The sequence below is a fragment of the Festucalex cinctus genome, chromosome 2 (assembly GCF_051991245.1).
Source record: "Festucalex cinctus isolate MCC-2025b chromosome 2, RoL_Fcin_1.0, whole genome shotgun sequence".
Lineage (NCBI taxonomy): Eukaryota > Metazoa > Chordata > Actinopteri > Syngnathiformes > Syngnathidae > Festucalex > Festucalex cinctus.
In genome coordinates, this window is record NC_135412.1 from 35,180,821 (window position 1) to 35,198,798 (window position 17,978).

General features: G+C 40.8%; 1 protein-coding gene across 4 annotated transcripts in view; it reads right to left on the reverse strand.

Annotated features, from left to right (window-relative positions):
* The window catches only part of celsr3 (cadherin, EGF LAG seven-pass G-type receptor 3), a 119,911-nt gene that overhangs the window by 78,004 nt on the left and 23,929 nt on the right, over positions 1 to 17,978 (reverse strand). The window lies entirely within an intron of this gene.

Genomic DNA, 17,978 nt, shown 5'->3' on the forward strand with positions numbered 1-17,978 from the left:
TTGAAGTCAATCGGGTTAACCGTGTAGGAGAAGCGGGCAAAAGTATGACCCCTGTAAATGTGCAAAAATGGGCCAAAATTGGACATTCAAATACTCATACCTCACTTCCTGTCTATTTTAGGGTACACATATCAAAGAGGTTTTTGTTCATCTGGATGTGCTACAGGTGCCACACAATTTTCGTAGCCATAGGACAATCGTAGCGGGACAGGGATCCGTTAAACCTATGTAGGTGGCGCTACAGAGCCATTTTTCTGTTATCATGTATGGCGACTTTAAAATATCAAATTTTTCGCCAGGCCCGATCTGCGTGTAAAGTTTGGTGAGTTTTCGTTCATGTTTAGTGCCTCAAAAATGTGGTTGTTTGCGGAAAAGAATAATAACAAAGAAAAAGAAGAAGAAGAAGAATAATAACTAGAGCTGCGAGCAGCTATAAAGGGCCCTCGCAACCCGGGCCACGTTGGGGTATTTGCACGTCGGGGTACTGGCATGTTGGGGTACTGTCAAATAGGAAACCATCTAAATTTTAAACGTTTTTGCCATGCTTTGTGTTTGTAAAGTTTCATGGAAAGGCCAAAAATGATGCACAATTAACAAAATAAAATCAAAATGGATTGGCACATGGCTATATAGAATACTTTTTGGATATATTAGGCATGCCTGCCAATATTCACACATCTAGCTGAATCATATAATCGGAAAGACTTCATAAAAATGTCTAGAGGGCGCTATTGAAGCATTTATTGCAAATTTAATAAGAAATCTCTAAAATATTCATGCTTATGACAAGCCTGATGTGTGTGTAAAGTTTCATGAGTTTTTGCACATGTTTAGACCAAAAAAAAAAAAGCAGCATTTTACTTGGCAAACAATCCATCGCCATGAAACGGCGTGCGACAAAATAAATAACTTCCGATAACTTTGTATCTTAAACATCTTAAGATGAAGCACACCAAGTTTGAAGACAGTCGGATAAATTTTGTAGGAGGAGTTCGTTAAAATATGACCCCTAAAAAAGGCCACAAAAAATGGCTACAAATCCCAACGTAAATCAAAATGGCGGACTTCCTGTTTGGTTTAGCAGATGGTTCCAAGAGACTTTTTTGTACATCGTGGGCTCTTATGTATGCCTCTAAATTATCATAGCGCTAGGTGAAACGTACAACCGGGAATGCTTCGTTAAAGAGGAGTTTTTTACCTCAAAATGTGATGACCGGCCCCTACGGGACTTCCTGTTGGGTTTAGCACATGGCACCAAGAGACCTTTTTGTACATCGTGGGCTGTTAAATTTGTCTCCAAATTTTCGTAGCTCTAGCTGCTTCGTACAACTGGGAATGCTTCATTAAGAGGGAATTTTTTCCTTCGCAATCTGTGCATGCCACGGCAACAGCGTGCGACGAAATAAAAAGCTTTCAATAACTTTTCATCTTCAACATTTTAAGATGAATCACACCAAGTTTGGAGATGATCGGATAAACTCTGTAGGAGGAGTTCGTTAAAATAAGACCCCTATGAAATGGCCCAAAAAATGGCAACACGTTCCAAAGTAAATCAAAATGGCGGACTTCCTGTTCGGTTTAGCATATGGTTCAAAAAGAGTTTTTTGTACCTTGAGGGCTGTTACATATGTCTTCAAATGTTGGTAACTCTAGGTGAAATGTACAGCCGGGAATGCTTCATTAAATAAGAATTTTGAAACACAAAATTTGATGCCTCGCCTCTGGCGGACTTCCTGTTAGGTTTAGCATATGGCACCAACAGGCTTTTTTGTAGATCATAGTCTGTTACATATGTGTACCAATTTTCGTGGCTCTCAATTAAACGTACCACCGGCAATGCTTGGTTAAGTAAGAATTTTGAAACTGTAAATTTGATGCCCCGCCACCGTCATATAGTATGTCAAAAACTTTAGATTTTTTACCATGATGTTGTCCCAGGTGTTGAGATGGTACAGCCCAAGTTTGAAGTCAATCGGGTTAACCGTGTAGGAGAAGCGGGCAAAAGTATGACCCCTGTAAATGTGCAAAAATGGGCCAAAATTGGACATTCAAATACTCATACCTCACTTCCTGTCTATTTTAGGGTACACATATCAAAGAGGTTTTTGTTCATCTGGATGTGCTACAGGTGCCACACAATTTTCGTAGCCATAGGACAATCGTAGCGGGACAGGGATCCGTTAAACCTATGTAGGTGGCGCTACAGAGCCATTTTTCTGTTATCATGTATGGCGACTTTAAAATATCAAATTTTTCGCCAGGCCTGATGTGCGTGTAAAGTTTGGTGAGTTTTCGTTCACGTTTAGTGTCTCAAAAATGCGATTGTTTGCGGAGAAGAAAAAGAAGAATAACTAGAGCTGCGAGCAGCTATAAAGGGCCCTCGCAACCTGGGCCACGTTGGGGTACTTGCACGTCGGGGTACTGGCACGTTGGGGTACTGTCAAATCGGACAAGGACCATCTAAAATGTTTTTGACAAGCTTTGTGAGTGCAAAAGGCCAAAGATGGTGTGCAATTCCCAAAATAAATTCAAAATGGCGGACTTCCTTTTAGGTTTAGCATACGGCTACAGAATACTTTTTGTAGGTCTTAAGCTAATAGGTATGCCTCCCAGTTTTCACAAATATAGGTCAAGTCATCTTTAGTTGTGTATCGCTTGAATCATACAATTGGAAATGCTCCATAAAAATGCATAGAGGGCGCTATTGAGCACAACGTTGGGTTACTTGCACGTCAGGGTACTGGCACGTTGGGGTACTGTTACATGGAACAAGGACCATTTAAAATGTTAGTTTTTTCCATGCCTTGTCTGTGCAAAGTTTAATGAAAGAGGCCAAAAATGATGTATAATTCCCAAAATAAAATCAAAATAGCGGACTTCCTCTTTGGTTTGGCAAATGGCTACATAATACTTTTTTGTAGGTATTAGGCTGATAGGGGTCTGTCCTAATTTTCACAAATCTAGCAGAATCATACAATCGGAAATACTTCATAAAAATGTCTAGAGGGCGCTATTTATTGCAAATTGCACAATAAATCTCTAAAAATTCATGTTCATGACAAGTCTGATGTGTTTGCAAAGTTTCATGAGTTTTCACACATGTATAGATAAAAAAACAAAGCAGCACTTTACTTGGCAAACAATGCATCGCTATAGCAGCAGCGTGCGACAAAATAAAAAACTTTCGATAACTTTGCATCTTAAACATCTTAAGATGAAACACACCAAGTTTGAAGACGGTCGGATGAACTTTGTACGAGGAGTTCGTTAAAATATGACCCCTGAAAAAGGCCACAAAAAATGGCAACAAATCCCATCGTAAATCAAAATGGCAGACTTCCTGTTTGGTTTAGCACATGGTTCCAAGAGACTTTTTTGTACATCGTGGGCTCTTATGTATGCCTGCAAATTATCATCTCGCTAGGTGAAACGTACAACCGGGAATGCTTCGTTAAAGAGGAGTTTTCTAGCTCAAAATGTGATGCCCGGCCCCTGGGGGACTTCCTGTTGGATTTAGCACATGGCACCAAGAGACTTTTTTGTACATTGTGGGCTGTTACATATGTCTACAAATTTTCGTTGCTCTCGCTGCTTCGTACAAATGGGAATGCTTCTTTAAGGATATTTTTTTTCCTTTGCAAACAGTGCATGCCATGACAACAGCGTGCGACGAAATACAAAGCTTTCAATAACTTTTCATCTTCAACATCTTAAGATGAATCACACCAAGTTTGAAGATGATCGGATAAACACTGTAGGAGGAGTTCGTTAAAATAAGACCCCAATGAAATGGCCAAAAAAATGGCAACACGTTCCAAAATAAATCAAAATGGCGGACTTCCTGTGAGGTTTAGCATATGGTTCAAAAAGAGTTTTTTGTAGGTCATAGCCTGTTACATATGTGTACCAATTTTCGTAGCTCTAGATTAAACGTACAACCGGCAATGCTTCGTGAAGTAAGAATTTTTAAACTCTAAATTTCATGCGTCGCCGCCGTCATATAGTATATCAAAAACTTTAGATTTTTTACAATGATGTTGTCCCAGGTGTTGAGATGGTCCATCCCAAGTTTGAAGTCAATCGGGTTAACCGTGTAGTAGAAGCGGGCAAAAGTATGACCCCTGTAAATGTGCAAAACTGGGCCAAAATTGGACATTCAGATGATCATACCTCACTTTCTGTCTATTTTAGGGTACACACATCAAAGAGGTTTTTGTTCATCTGGATGTGCTACGGGTGCCACACAATTTTCGTCGCCATAGGACAATCGTAGCGGGACAGGGATCCGTTTAACCTATGTAGGTGGCGCTATGGAGCCATTTTTCTGTTATCATGTATGGCGACTTTAAAATATCAAATTTTTCGCCAGGCCTGATGTGCGTGTAAAGTTTGGTGAGTTTTCGGTCACGTTTAGTGTCTCAAAAATGCGATTGTTTGCGGAGAAGAATAATAAGAATAAGAATAATAATAATAAGAAGAATTCCTACAAAAACAATAGGGCCTCGCAGCGGCACCGCCGCCGCCGCTGCTCGGGCCCTAATAAGAAGAATTCCTACAAAAACAATAGGGCCTCGCAGCGGCACCGCCGCCGCCGCTGCTCGGGCCCTAATAAGAATTCCTTCAGGAACAATAGGGACCTCGCAGCGGTCGCTGCTCGGGCCCTAATAAGAAGAATTCCTACAAAAACAATAGGGCCTCGCAGCGGCACCGCCGCCGCCGCTGCTCGGGCCCTAATAAGAATTCCTTCAGGAACAATAGGGACCTCGCAGCGGTCGCTGCTCGGGCCCTAAATAGGTTACAAACTAACAATCTTAAAACATTATTCAACAAACTTTAAAAAATTTAACATAAGGAAGTTTAAAATGATAATGATAAAAATAAAAAATAAAAATAAAAATAAAAATAAAAATAAAAATAAAAATAAAAATAAAAATAAAAATAAAAATAAAAATAAAAATAAAAATAATAATTAAAAAAAACACTTAATTAAAGCTGTTTAAAAGTCCCTAATCAAAGGTATAAGAAAAAAGCAAAGTTTTTAACCTGGATTTGAAAGCATTTACACTCGGGGCTGACTTCACTTCTGTTGGTAGGCTATTCCATCTGTGTGCAGCATAATAGCTAAATGCAGCTTCACCATGTTTGCTTCGAACTCCGGGTTCCACTAGTTGGCCCAAGTCTGTAGATCTCAGAGCCCTGCTGGGTTTGTACTCAATCAGCATTTCTTGGATATATTCAGGACCCAAACCATTTAGTGATTTATAGACGAGTAGCAGAACTTTAAAATCGATTCTACAGCTGACAGGGAGCCAGTGTAAATCCTTAAGTACTGGAGTAATATGTTCTGATCTTTTTGTTTTGGTCAGAACTCGAGCTGCAGCGTTCTGAATGAGCTGCAATTGTCTCATGTTCTTTTGAGAGAGTCCAGTCAGAAGACCGTTACAGTAGTCTAGTCTGCTGGAGATAAAAGCATGGATAAGCTTCTCTTGGTCTGCTTGAAGCATGCAGTCCTTCAGTCTGGATATGTTTTTCAGCTGGTAAAAGGCTGTTTTAGTGATGAATTTAATATGATTGCTGAAGGTCAGATCTGAGTCTATTAGTACCCCAAGATTTCGAACTTGGTCTTTAGTTTCTAAAGACAGTGACTCAAGATGTTTTTTAACAGCAATCCTCTTTTCTTTATTGCCGAAAACAATGAGCTCCGTTTTGTTTTCGTTCAGCTGAAGGAAATTTTGGTTCATCCAGTTGTTAACTTGCTCTAGAGAATGACACAATGCGTTAATAGAACTGCTGTCATTTGGGGACATAGATAAATACAGTTGTGTGTCATCTGCATAACTATGATAGTCAACATCGGTGTTCTGAAGCATTTGACCCAAAGGTAACATATACAGACTGAACAACAGGGGTCCAAGGACTGACCCTTGAGGGACCCCACATGTCATGGCCTTTCGATCAGATTCAAAATTTCCAATGGTCACAAAGTAACTCCTTTCCTCCAAATAGGACCTGAACCATTTAAGGACTGTTCCATTTAACCCCACCCAAGTTTCCAGCCTGTCTAACAGTATATTATGATCAATCGTGTCAAATGCTGCACTGAGGTCCAACAAGACGAGCACTGATACCTTCCCTGCATCAGTGCTCAATCTTATATCATTCAGTACTTTAATCAGAGCTGTTTCTGTACTGTAATGAGGTCGGAAACCTGACTGGAATTCATCCAAAAGTCCGTTTAAGCTAAAAAAAAAATTGCTGAGTTGATTAAAAACCACTTTTTCAACTATTTTAGTTACGAAGGGAAGGTTTGCGATTGGTCTATAATTTGCTAGCAGGGAGACATCCAGTGTTCTCTTTTTTAGAATGGGCTTGACGGCGGCTACTTTCAGACATTTAGGAAGTTCACCTGATTGAAGTGAGCAATTAATTATTTGTTGTAAATCGATCTGAACAGATTTCACAATGGTTTTGAAAAAGCCAGATGGAATTGTGTCAAGACAGCTCGTGGAAGGTTTCAATTGCTGAACCAAGTCTACTACAGTATTTTGATCCACTGAGTCAAATTCTGTCATGGTAATTAAATTATTCCTAGGTGATTTTAAGTGCAGCATCGTTTTGTTATTTTGCTGGTTTGTAACAATGTTTGACCTGATGGCTTGTACTTTTTCACTAAAGTAGAAGGCAAATTCATTGCATTTATCTGTTGAGAGGAGTTCTGGCGCTGTTTGATTTGGGGGATTTGTAAGTTTGTCAACCACGCCAAATAGAGTGCGTGTATTGTTGAGGTTCCTACTAATAATTTCAGAAAAGTGTTGTTGTCTAGCTATTACTAACTCTTGGTTAAAATGACAAAGACATTGTCTGTACAGGTCAAAATGAACTTGGAGTTTAGTTTTTCTCCACTTTCGCTCTGCTTTTCTGCATTTAGATTTCAAAGTCATTATGTTGGTAGTACACCTCCAAGGTGTTTTAGTTCGGGATGAAATGGTCTTAGTTTTAATAGGAGCAACAGCATCCAAAACATTTGAGATTTTTGAGGTGAATTCATCCAGAAGTTCATCAACGGTCTCTGCATTTACAGTTGGTGATGCAGCCATTAATTCCATAAACATGTTGCTTGTATTCTCATTTATGGACCTTTTTTTAATCGAGACAGTAGTTGTTTGAGCTTCTGGGATTGTTTGTAATTCAAAAAACACACAGGAATGATCTGAAATAGCCAGATCTTTCACCTCAACAGATAAAATGTCAACACCTTTAGAGATGACGAGATCAAGAATGTGACCTTGATTGTGTGTTGGACCTTTTACATGTTGTGAGAGACTAAAAGTATCAAGTATATCACAAAATTCTTTGGTATTTTTATCCAAGTTGTTGTCAACATGAATGTTAAAGTCTCCAGTTAAGACCAGATAATCATAGTCGGTACAAATTACTGACAGCATTCCTTCAAATTCCTCCATGAATCTGCCTTTTTGTTTTGGAGGTCTATAAATTATGACAATGACGATGTTTGGTTCACCTTTTACCAAAAGACTAAGATATTCAAATGAATTAAAGCCCCCCAATGAAATTTCTTTACACTGAAATAGAGATTTAAAAATGGCAGCAAGTCCACCACCTTTTTTGCCATTAGGACATTTGTTCATGAAACTAAAATTTGTTGGTGTTGCCTCATTGAGAACCGTGTTGCAGGAACCTTCTGTTAGCCATGTTTCACTGAGGAGAAATAAGTCAAGATCATATGTCATAATAATGTCATGAATCAACAATGATTTGTTAACTAGTGATCTTGTATTTAGTAGCGCTAGTCTCACAGTGGCAATCGGAGACGCTGGTTTAGTCAGAGGTTGACAAGCTATACTGACTAGGTTTGTAGCTTCTGACTTATTTCTTCTCATTTCTTTTGCCAACTTTCTACTTCTTGTAATCACAGGAATGCTACAAGCTTCCTTGGGTCCTGACTTATTCTGGGAACACACATTTTTTATATTGTATATGTAGTCTGGACCCAAAACATATCAGACCGAGCTATAGTTGAGATTCTCCATAGCCAAAGATGGAGGTCGGCGGGTGGGGAGCTGTATGCTGAGGCTTGGTGGAGTCAGATGATTAGTAGATAGCTGAATGTGGCGTCTTGGGGGGAGCATAGGCGAACCGTCATCATCAGGCAGCTGCCTGGAGAGACTTTTATTTAGCTGTATGGACAGATTGACCAGATTGCTCAACCTATTGGTGAGACTCGCTGGCGAGTCAGTCATCGGGTCATTCGGGGGCGGTGCAAAGGGGCTGTCTGCCGGTTTCACTCAGGAAAATACACTTTTTAAAGATATAAATATATAAATTGAGAAGTAGTTTGTTTGTTTAAATCATGTATTTAAAAAGTGCATTTTCCTGAGTGAAACCGGCAGACAGCCCCTTTAAGCCAAAAAGTTGGGTAAACAAATAACCAACAAAACAAGCCAAAAAAATTGTCATGGTTCGGTTCTCAGCCCTGTTGTGCTCTTGTGTATGTGTTTCAGTGCCAATTACGAGGGGGGCGTTCCCCAGCATCGAGTTGGCAATCAGGACTATAAAAGGACTCCGACAAGCAACAGCCAGCTGTCGGATTATTATTTGCTCACCATTGTGTCCAAGTGTTCTCCGCGTTTCCTGTTTGGTAAAGTTTTTTGAATCTGCTGTCGTCCTTAGTTAAGTTTGTATTCACGTGTGTATTTCCGCGTCGCCTTTTGTTTGTATTTCCGCGTTGATTGATTCCGTGTACATTCCGAGTAGTCCTTGCCGGTTGCAAGTGTTTTGAGTTTTTCTAGTCCTTGCCTTTTGCAAGTGTTTTTTCGTTACGTTAGTTCTCCTTGCCGTTTGCAAGTGTTTTTGTTATGTTATTCCTCCTTGCTGTTGCAAGTGTTTTTTGTTACGTTCGCGTTCCTTGCCGTTTGCAAGTGTTTTGTGTTTTCTACTCCGTCCTTGCCTTTTGCAAGTGTTTTTTGTTACCTCCGTGTTCCTTGCCTGTGTGCAAGAGCACTTCTGTAAATCTCGTTGACTTGCCTGCGAGCAAGCTTTGTTCCATCGGTTTATCCAAAAGAATAAATCGAGATTGTTTTCCTCCTCTGAGCCTGCGTTTTTGGGATCTGTTCTTCATCGACTCTGTCGAGTCATTACAAAAATAGGTTGTTTTTTTAATTTAATTTGTTTAATAACTCAAATAGTTGGGTCGGTCTATTTTTGACCCAATTTGGGTTATTTTTGGCCCAACCTTTTTTTGACACTTCCGGATATAGAGCCCGTGGACTTCACGTTAAGAACGTTGACTGAGATCTGGCCCAGGACAGTACAGTCAGACCTTTCAATAAGAGAGGATTTAAATGGAAGCCAAATGTTAGCATAGCGGAAGAATGCATGCCGACTGAAAAAAAGTTGGACTGATAATGAAAGCTTGGGTCAAAATCAGAACAGATTTGGCTAAGTATTACATTATTTTAGTTTTACTTCATTTGTAGCACTTTAAATGACGGGTTCAAGTATCAGTTTATATCATGGACCTGATTCTTGACTTGTTGGTGGGGATTCAGCAAATGCTATTTGCCTACAATACAAGTGTATCCCATTCAAGGTGAATACAATTTTTAGAACATGTTTCAAGTTGGAAATATTACACTTCTACCTGAATCATCACTTAATCATGATTTTTGCTTCGTTTCACTTTGCCTCCCTCCAGTCTGTTGCTTCATATCCTTTCCTCACCCACCTGTGTTCTTTCTAGATCTTTATCCATCTTGCCTCATCTTTAGTACCTCATCCCTTCTTCCTCCTCCATTCTTGGCTTAATGTATTCACACCATCCCTTCATTCATGCAGATGTTTTATTCATCAAAGCCACTATATTCTTCAAGCACCCCTCGGCAACTTAGTTTGCTCCGCCTCGCCTCCCACCGCCTGGTCGCTCCCTCCTCTTTCACCCGACCACATGGTGCATCCCTGGAGGCCAATGCACTCTACGCAGCATCCCTCGTTCCTTCCTCTTGTCTTCCCTCTGTAGGTCTTGCTCCCCGTTTAAATCTTCCCTCTTTCTCTCATTCGCTCTCTCCTGTAGCCCCTCAAGAAATGAATAATGAACCCCAAATCTCCCAATTTGCTTAATCTGTGACTTTTCCGCATAAATAAACAATATTTGCTGTCATCGTTTAATTCTCGACAAGGACTAGCTGTATGGTGAAAGGCAGTTTCCAATTGGGTGACTTGACAACAGCTGTTCAAAGGGGAAAAGGAATCTATTAATCTCTTTTGAAATATTTATCTTTTTCATTTCATCTCATACTTTGATTTATCCTTTTTTAGTACACCCAATGGACTGTGGGCGTATCAGCAATGTGTCCACTTGCTGCATTGTCTGGGTTTAAAGCACACAAATTACACTATTTTTAACGACCACTTACTGTTGATTTTGAAGCAAACAGTCAACTAAAAAGTTATTCTGGTCTAAACTTACACCTGCTCAGACCATGTCTAAGTACTGGCACAGGGTAGACTGCTGCTCGAACAAGATTTTTGTGAATTTGATTGGGGCAGAAGCAGACAGATACCAAGCTCTAAATGCATGGTTGTATTATGGTTATTATTATTTTATTATTATTATTATTATTATTATTATTATTATTATTATTACTACTACTACAGCAGTATTATTATCCATCCATCCATTTTCTTGAGCGCTTATTCCTCACAAGGGTCGCGGGTGCTGGCACCTATCTCAGCTGGCTCTGGGCAGTAGGCGGGGGACACCCTGAACTGGTTGCCAGCCAATCGCAGGGCACACAGAGACGAACAGCCATCCACGCACACAAGCACACCTAGGGACAATTCGGAGCACCCGATTAACCTGACATGCATGTCTTTGGAATGTGGGAGGAGACCGGAGTACCCGGAGAAGACCTACGCGGGCACGGGGAGAACATGCAAACTCCACCCAGGAAGGCCGGAGCCTGGACTCGAACCGGAGTCCTCAGAACTGGGAGGCGGACGTGCTAACCAGTCATCCACCGTGCCGCCCCAGTATTATTATTATTATTATTATTAGATTTTTCAAATCAACCCACTTGCTGGAAGGATTATGGGGGAAGTTTTGGATCCATAAACCCACTTCGCCCATGTCAAAAATCAGGGTTGTCTGTGCTCCACCATGTCAAGACTGTCTGTTCATGACACATTTAACGATAATGAGATTAGCTGTTTTATTGGCCGTTATTCCACAATGGTGCAGATATCCCTCTCTCTCGCTGGCCCGTGAGTGTTTGCGAAATTACTAACACTGGGTTTAACACACCTCTGGGCAGAGTTACACCACGCGCTGCAAGCCATTTATGCAGCTCACGAAAGTAGAACCCTTGGCGGACCAATGTTTTTGTCCAGCTTGATCATGCATGCTGTTACTTGTTGAGAAATTCATGTGCAGCTGGGTTCTGAATGTCTTTAATAAAAGGAAGACGTAGCCAAATGATGTTGTGGCTTTGTCAGTGTATTTACATAAATGTTGAAATAACATTCCCAAAATCAGGAATGTCAAACTCACTCACAAAAAAAGTGCTCTCTCAGACTCGAGAGACAGAGGATGGCCCCTTTTTAAACACGCATGCCCACTAAAACCATCCATCCATCCATTTTCTGACCCACTTGTTCTTCACGAGGGTTGCAGAGGGTGCTGGAGCCTATCTCAGCTGGCCATGGGCAGTAGGCGGGGTACACCCTGAACTGGTTGCCAGCCAATCGCAGGGCACACAGAGACGAACAACCATCCACACGCACAAGCACACCTAGGGACAATTCGGAGCGCCCAATTAACCTGTCATGCATGTCTCTGGAATGTGGGAAGAGACCGGAGTACCCGGAGAAGACCCATGCAGGCACTGGGAGCACATGCAAACTCCACCCAGGAAGGCCGAAGCCTGGACTCGAACCCGAGGCCTCAGTACTGGGAGGCGGATGCGCTAACCAGTCAACCACCGTGCCGCCCCCACTAAAGCCATCCATCCATCCATCCATTTTCTTGACCGCTTATTCCTCACAAGGGTCGCCGGTGCTGGCACCTATCTCAGCTGGCTCTGGGCAGTAGGCACAAGCACACCTAGGGACAATTCGGAGCGCCCAATTAACCTGCCATGCATGTCTTTGGAATGTGGGAGGAGACCGGAGTACCCGGAGAAGACCCACGCGGGCACGGGGAGAACATGCAAACTCCACCAAGGAAGGTCCGAGCCTGGACTCGAACCGGAGACCTCAGAACTGGGAAGCGGACGTGCTAACCACTCGACTACCGTGCCGCCCCACTAAAACCAATTAATCCTAAAAATAACTTCTTACCCAAACCACATTTCATTGTCAACAATAATACAACCACTCAACCTGGCACATCACTGCATTCTAAAACTGCTCAGGAGCAGTAACAAAAATATTTGACTGAAAACAGCAAAATTTCGCCGTGACGTCATGATGACATCACACGCCGGCGTCCCGTACATAACACGACAAAACCCGGAAGTTACAGCGACACTCAGTTTAACAGTGCAAACCTGAACACGACTATAGCGTGCAAGATGTTTGAGCGGCAGTCGAGTGTCCACCCAAGACCACCGGGATGGCTGACTGGCCGAAAACGTGAAGAAACGGCATGGACGGACGGGGGACAGGACAAAACTGGTCCGTGGTACGCACATTTTCAAATGTGTGCGGGTTTAGTTTGGTGGCATCAGCCCCGTCACACCATCCTCCTGCTCTCAAATGTTTAACTGTCACATCATGGTTTTGTTGTTTTAATATTTTAAGGTGGTTGACTTCTTTTTAGAAGCTAATTTGTCTCTAACCGTTACATAAATGACAAATGTAAATAGTTGTAACTCTACTGTTCACTGTTTGTGCTATTTTATTATTTATTTATTTTTGACCACCAGTAACATCGTCCTCAGATTTGGATGTGAGGTTCTGATGCTTTGTTGAATCAGGTACATCATTGACAGTACTATAACATTATTCAACCTTAAACATACATCTACTACTCATGAATGTGCATGAGTGGTCCTTCTAAATTTGTACTACCTTCTCATGAGAACAGTATGGCAATAATGATGATGTGTGCTGATGAGTGCACCCAGACATTCAAAGCGTCTTGTGCATGTCCTTCCCATCCCTCAGGTCTTTGTATGCAGTAGTTTAATTTTGAAAGATCGTTTCAAATGCATTCCCACTTTCATCAGCGACCACCTTGCTTTGTTCCAAACAAAGCACTCTTCCATCCAGTTATCAATTGTGGGATTGTACTACATGCTTCAATTTCACCAAAACATACTGCACTAGATGTATGCACCTTTTTATTTCCACTATGCAAACACTTGAAACAATCGACTACCTTCATATCACACCAAATAATTGAGAAAAATACATTTATTCTCTCTCCTCTGTCAGATGGATTACATTTTTCATTTTAACACACACAACAGCCAAAACTAATCTAATCTTTTCCTATACTGTATTTCTCTCTTTAGCTTTGTCTCAGCTAGTCTGTGTATGAAATATAGCCTGCTGCACAACCACCATGAGATTTCATTTCTATTTGCGTCTTCTCTCGCTCTCCACATAAAGTAATTTAGTCTGCATCTCTGTTTGTGTCTCGTCTTTGCAGCTCAAAGCACTCCCTTAAAGGTGCATTTACCGTGTTATATATTACCATCTTGTGTGTCAAATTAGATACTTCTCCTTCATCCTTGCATCTGTTTATGGCATTAGGGTTATTAAATGTTTTAAATCACGCAAATGTACATCTGAGCCAGGACCATAAAGTTGTTGTTTTTTTCCTCAAGTGGTGTCTTATTTTTCTTAGTAGTGTATAGCTTTTGAACATGTCATCTACTTTAGAGACATTCAATCATTTTTAAGGATAACAAATATAAACATATACAATTTCAATACCAGCATGTCCTCATTAGGATTTTTTCTGAAGGCAATCCCAGCAGACTTGAGCAAGATGCAGAGGACTGCACTGGTCAGCAACAAATTATACGGCATAGAAAAACAACCAGTTACACTCACATTTACACAATTTAAAATCCTCAATTAACCCAATCCTGATTTTGGAACATGGACATAAACCGCATTAGTCGTTGACAACTCAAGCCGGCATGCAAAAACCACAGAGAAGGGTACAATGGGATATTTGAACCATGACTTTGAGGTAGATGTGCTTGCCACATGCTCCACCGTGTATATTGTACAATGCATTTACAGTCAGTGAACTTAATGTAGTGAGGATGGTGTTTGCACAAGGCCATTCATCTCAGATTTTCACCATTGCCCAAATAATTCTAATTTGACACGGCACCCACCTCTTGCATATTCCGGACTTTTTGTCATTAATTTCCAAGTTTGCTGAGAAGAATGAAGATATGCTGGGCGCTAATAATAAAAGCAAAACTAAGCACACCAAATTGGGGGGAAATCAATTAGTCCCTGTTTATTCATGCCCGCCACCCAACTCAACCCATCTTAGGCAGCTGGCTAAGGTCAAAAATCTCCTATCTCAGCAGCACTTAGAAATGGTAATCCATGCCTTTATTTCATCTCGGCTGGAATACTGTAATGCACTTTATTTTGGAATCAACCAGTCCTCCCTCCAGCGTGTCCATCTTGTCCAAAATGCTGCTGCTTGTCTCCTTACTGGTGCCCGTAAGAGGGAACACATAACCCCTATCATGGCCTCTCTTCACTGGCTGCCCGTGAAATTTAGAGTCCACTTTAAGATTCTTCTATTTGTTTTCAAATCTCTCAATGGTCTTGCCCGACCTTATCTCGCTGAGGTCTTGCACCCCTACACACCTGCCCGGTGCCTCAGGTCAGCAGACCAGACTCAATTGGAGTCAATTTTAGAGGAGATTGAGCCTTTGCTGTTGCCGGTCCCTCCCTTTGGAACGACCTTCCACTAAATATGAGGCAATCCCCCTTTTTATCCTCTTTTAAAACACGTCTTAAAACACATCTGTTTTCTTTGGCTTTTGGCGCACCATGAGACTTGTTCTTGGTGTTTTGTGGTGTGTATGAGTTTGATGTTTAGTCTACTTATTTATGTATGTATGTATGTATGTATGTATGTATGTATGTATGTATTTATTTATTTATTTATTTATTTATTTATTTATTTATTCACTCACCTACTTTTTATTAATTTATTGATGTAAAATGTATTTACTTGTAAAAAAAACAAACAAAAAGAAACTTGTATACGCACTTTAAAATGTTTGCTATGTTCTTGTTTTGTTACCTTATTTTTTACTGCACAACCGATATTTATGTTTATGTACAGCACTTTGTATACAGCAATGGCTGTTCTTAAAGCGCTTTATAAATAAAGTTGAGTTGAGTTGAGTTGACAAAATAATTGAAGCAAAATGAAAAAGTGCAAAGTAAAAGGATTCTGTCAGAATTAACAAAAATATAGGCTATAGCAATCCAAGTAAATTAAAAGAAGTACATTGGATATTTGCATAATTGCAGGCTCATAATCCTGGTGAAAACAAGTGTAATAGACATAAGTATAATAGATCATAATATTAATGTCCACCGTTGCATAACAAAGAACATCACATACAGCTGCAGTTACAAAATAGGAGCACATATATGAATAATAAATGTGTCCAGTGCCGCCGCTACCTCTTTGTGTGCCCTAAGCTTAATGGTGTGATAGTGCCCCCATATTTTATTGTATTTTTCTTCGCGGCGTGGGGGGCATTTCTCATGCAAGGATAATAGTTTGCATGGCTTAAAGACCCAACCCCAACCTTTTGTTGCACCACAGACTGGTTCAAACAAGTTTTTGCAGACCAGCAATCATTCGCAATTGGGGTGATCAAAAGATGACATTGATTGCTGCTTTGGTATGGTTTCTGGCTGCACAGCTACTTAGTAGCGGCTAAACTGCTAAATGTTCCCAGCTCCATGTCATTATACCACAATCATAATCATGTAGCATGGAGCCCTGTTTATATTGCCCTTTGGAAAACAATCGATAGAGTGTGGGATATTTTGAGGCTGATGTGTATACTTTGGGGGGGAAAAAAAAATAAAACAATTTTGAGTTTTATGGGAAATGCTGTTCTGATTTTGGTGCGTCTATGACAGAGATTTTTGATCTGGCAAATAAATTATAAAATTATTCCAAGTACCCCCTGCAATGTGCTCACGTAGTATTTATTAACGTTTGATACAATGAATGATTTTTTTTTTCTATGAATATTTTAAATATCCAATTGTGTGAGTGGTCATTGAACGCACCAAGCGTTTACTGCCGAACGTGAATGACGTGCTTCGTTTTCTTTTGCTTCCCTCCACGCATCTCTGCATCGTAGACTGTAAGGACCTTGTTTATGTAACTGACAATCACAATACATGGGTTGTTCATGTCTTTAAATGAAAACATACGTAGTAATGTATTGTCGCATCCAATGCGTGATGAGTGATACTAGTGATACCCCTCCCTCGCACGGGTGTTCACGGATGCAACATATCAAGTGCATGCGTGCGACGTGCCCACAGGCAAATGGGGCCCCACACGGACGATGGTGCCCTACGCACTATGCGTACTCTGCATATAGGGTGCGACGGCCTTCAATGTGTCTAATATCCATCCATCCATCCATCCATCCATCCATCCATCCATCCATCCATCCATTTCCTTGACCGCTTATTCCTCACAAGGGTCGCGGGGGATGCTGGAGCCTATCTCAGCTGGCTCTGGGCAGTAGGCAGGGGACACCCTGGACTGGTTGCCAGCCAATCGCAGGTCTGTGTCTAATATATACAGTATATTCATGTCTATTGTATGGTACGTGACATACAAGATATAGTGTATATAATTTCCTTGAATTCTGATGGAAAAAGTATCCAACTTTGGAATATTTGCAAACTTCTTCAAGCAAAAATGGAGAGTGCAACCACATTCACATGTCCAGAAAAAAATGTTTTCTCTTTTTTTTCCCCTAAGCCTTCCCCTGATTATCCTTGTTAGGTATAAATCAGTAATATGTGTCTCCTTTTCGTCTAAATTTTCTTTTTCATTTGGTGGGATCAACCTCTTACATTTATTCATACTAGTAGGTCCTGGATCACTCACCCACATAGCTTCTCTTGGATGCCTCACTGATATCATGTCATTCCAACCAATCGTGCTCAATTTAGATTCTATTCTCTCTCTCCTTGTGCTGACTCTTCCTGAATGTCTCGGTGGGAGTTTGAAACTACTTTTCCTCTCTGATGTGTCACTGTACGGCACCCTTTCAATTCAAACACAAAATGAAGTCAAAAACAAGAAAGGAAACAGCAGCTTATAGATGAAGCAAAGAAGCAGGATAAAGAAGTCATGCTGTGCATGTTTGTGTGTGTAAATGACAAAGTAACAGGTAGACGACTGCAAAGGAGAAATTCTCCCACGAGGCAATGGTGCTTTCTTGTTTCATGTTGTCAGGCTCAACATGACAAAAGAGGGAAAACACCGCAGATCAAAAACAATGTCAATGTGGGATGCCAACAAAGGAGACAGTTGGCTTCATCTCACATAAACTCATTGCCACAATAAACAAAACATTTTTTTTTTTACCCGAGGCCACAATTTAATTTATTTGGAGGTGATCTGGATTTGAAATTCATGAGTGGCCTAACACACTTTTATCAGTCTCAGATCTGGAACAACTCCAGAGTAATTACATGAAAAGGAAAAACCACAATAATTATACAGTACGGCCGTCATTAGCAGCTCCAATTTGGGAATCTTTCCTGTGCAGAAAAACACTCCAGAACTTCTACTTCTTCTACCAATCCACTCAAGCGATGCTGTTACTAGGGGTGCGTTCAAAAAATCAATACGGCAATATATCGTTGCGGGCCTCATTACAATACACGTATCGATACGCAGGCGTCAGAATCGATATTGCTCGTTAACTTTA